The following is a 3,603-nucleotide window of genomic DNA, read 5'->3' on the forward strand; positions in this document are numbered from 1 at the left end:
GTAGCTGTTCGTGTGTGTGTGTGTGGTGTGTCCATGTGTGTGTGTGTGTTGTCGCTGGCTGTGTGTGTGTGTGTGTGTTTGTGAATAAGTGCTTTCTGTGTATCTGTTTTGGACACTTAAACATAGCTCAGATAAAAGGCTGCAGGCAGACTCCCTGTATGAGAACAGGACATAGCAAACATACGCACACAGTGCATACGCTCCCAATCAGCACGATGAAAGAACCCAGGATGTCAAACTGACGTACAGGACTGAGAATAACTCTATTTAACCAGTCGATGACCCATCATGATTTACACTGAATTGAACATTACGATGTWAGTCCAGGAAATAAAACACTAACGCACATGAAGATCCTCAGAGCATTTCTTCCAAGGATTCTAAGTGGGGAGTTGTCATCTTTGGATCGCCAGCTAATAGTTATGATGACTGGGTAACGAGATAGAGATAGCTCTCAACAAGCCACTGTTAGCCACTGAGGGTATATAACTAGCTAATACTTTGGCCTACAGTACCATGGAATAACATTAACAATATGACAGGAATAMGGATAGAAATACCTGTACATTATTTCGGTATAGTTTTTTTGCAACATTTTGACCAGAAGGCTATATTAGGCAATGAGCCTTGACTCCAACCTAGTGAGTTTGAAGCTGGAGACACAGAACTGCTTACGGTGAGCAAAACCTGGAAAACTAGCTGGTGTAACACTGCTGCAACAGGAAATAAAGTGAATTTATTACAACGTTGGATGGTCTGAAATGAAGAACTCAGCAGCAACGTCCAAGGTCTAGATGAGCCTCCCTATATCTCATAACCTGCCGCAGACACAGAGACACYGGCCAGACTGGATATATTCTGCCCAGAAAACGCTGACACATCCACACACAGAACATAAGTTAACACTACAGGCATACAGTACTGTAAATAACCACTGGGACTTGTAGAGGATGAGCTTTTGGGCTAACGCTTAGGTATCATCCATATATAACACTACATTTCCGCTGTATGATAACATTAAGATGAATCCAAGAGTGTCTAGTACTGTTCAGAAACAACTGAGAATACCATACAGTACAGTACAATACAATACAGTACAGTACAGTACAGTACAGTAAAGTACAGTACAATACAATACAATACAATACAGTACAGTACAATACAATACAATACAATACAGTACAGTACAATACAGTACAATACAATACAGTACAGTACAATACAGTACAGTACAATACAATACAGTACAGTACAGTACAATACAGTACAATACAATACAGTACAATAAAGTATAGTACAATACAATACAGTACAATACAATGCAGTACACTACAATACAGTACAGTGCAATACAATACAATACAATACAGTACAGTACAGTACAGTACAGTACACTACAATACAGTACACTACAATACAGTACAGTACAATACAGTGCAATACAGTACAATACAATACCATACAGTACAATACAATACAATACAGACAGTACAATACAGTACAGTACAGTACAGTACAGTACAATACAGTACAATACAATACGATACAGTACAGTACAATACAGTACAATACAGTACAATACAGTACAGTACAATACAATACAGTACAATACAATACGATACCATACAGTACAATACAGTACAATGCAATACAGTACAATACAGTACAATACAGTACAGTACAGTACAGTACAGTGCAATACAATACAGTACAATACAGTACAGTACAATACAGTACAATACGATACAGTACAATACAATACAATACAGTACAATGCAGTACAATGAAGTGCAATACAATACAGTACAATGCAGTAGAGTACAATACAATAAAGTACAGTACATTACAATACAATACAATACAGTACAATACAATACAGTACAATACAGTACAGTACAATGCACTACAATACAATACAATACAGAACAATACAGTACAGTACAGTACAGTACAATACAATACAATACAGTACAGCACAATACAGTACAGTACAGTACAATACAATACAATACAGTACAATACAATACAGTACAGTACAATACAGTACGGTACAATACAATACAGTACGGTACAATACAGCACGGTACAATACAATACAGTACAGTACAATACAATACAATACAATACAATACAATACAATACAATACAATACAATACAGTACACTACAATACAGTACACTACAATAGAGTACAGCACAGCACAATACAATACAGTACAATACAATAGAGTACAGTACAGAACAATACAATACACTACAGTACAATACAGTACAGTACAATATAGTACAGTACAATATGGTACAATACAATGTGCAGTTGTGGCAAACAGTTTTGAGAATGACATCCTGACTGATGGCAGCCCATTCTTGCATAATCAATGCTTGGAGTTTGTCAGAATTTGTGGGGTTTTGTTTGTCCACCCGCCTCTTGAGGATTGACCACACGTTCTCAATGGGATTAAGGTCTGGGGAGTATCCTGGCCATGGACCCAAAATATTGATGTTTTGTTCCCCTGAGCCACTTAGTTATCACTTTTCTGGTGAAGCCCTTTTTGTGCAAAGCAATGATGACGGCAACGTGTTTCCTTGCAAGTACCATGGTTGACAGAGGAAGAACCAATGACTCCAAGCACCACCCTCCTTTTGAAGCTTCCAGTCCTGTTACTCAAACTCAATCAAGCATGACAGGAAGTGATCTCCAGCCTTGTCCTCGTCAACACTCACACCTGTGTTAAATAGAGAATCACTGACATGATGTCAGCTGGTCCTTGTGGCAGGGCTGAAATGCCAGTGGAAATTGTTTTTGGGGATTCAGTATTGCATGGCAAGAGGAGACTGTTGCATTAATTGCAATTCATCTGATCACTCTTCAATACATTCTGGAGTATATGCAAATTGTCATCATACAAACTGAGGCAGCAGACTTTGTAAAAATTAATATTTGTGTCATTCTCAAAACTTTTGGCCACAAAGGTACAATGCAATACAATCCTTCGAATGTCATTAGCATTGAGTGATCAGAGAACAACACTCTGTGTTTCACCACAGAGAGAAAATAACATCACAACAAGCTGCAGTTGTTACAGATCACAGCAGGCCGCGGGGAATGGAAACCGCTCCGAAAACTGAAGGACATAGTTCTCTTGTGTGTGTGTGTGGTGTGTGTGTGTGTGTGTGTGTGTGTGTGTGTTGTGTGTGTGTGTGTGTGTGTGTGTGTGTGTGTGTGTGTGTGTGTGTGTGTGTGTGTGTGTGTGTGGTTGTGTGTGTGTGGCAGGTTGACATTTTTGGGTAACAATTAAGTACCTTACTGTCTGGGAGTGGGGAGGGGAAAACAGAGAACTAGCTGTAATTGGCAGAGAGGTTGGACTCTATTTTTTATTGGTCTAAAAACTAATTGACTGCCTTGTGATGTCACCAGCAGGCCAAAACTTCAGCCGGTCATTTCAAACAGCTCTTACACTAAAAGGGCCCTAACCATAATTTTCACACGTCTTCCCTCGTTTCTTTTTGTGTGGTAGTAGTTACTGTTCTTTAAGAGTTCGTAGTAAGCGATTGATTCATACAAATCTCACAGTATGATTCAAACCTCATAGTGGCAAATGTA

Source organism: Salvelinus sp. IW2-2015, linkage group LG18 (genome assembly GCF_002910315.2).
Source record: "Salvelinus sp. IW2-2015 linkage group LG18, ASM291031v2, whole genome shotgun sequence".
NCBI classification, from domain to species: Eukaryota; Metazoa; Chordata; class Actinopteri; order Salmoniformes; family Salmonidae; genus Salvelinus; species Salvelinus sp. IW2-2015.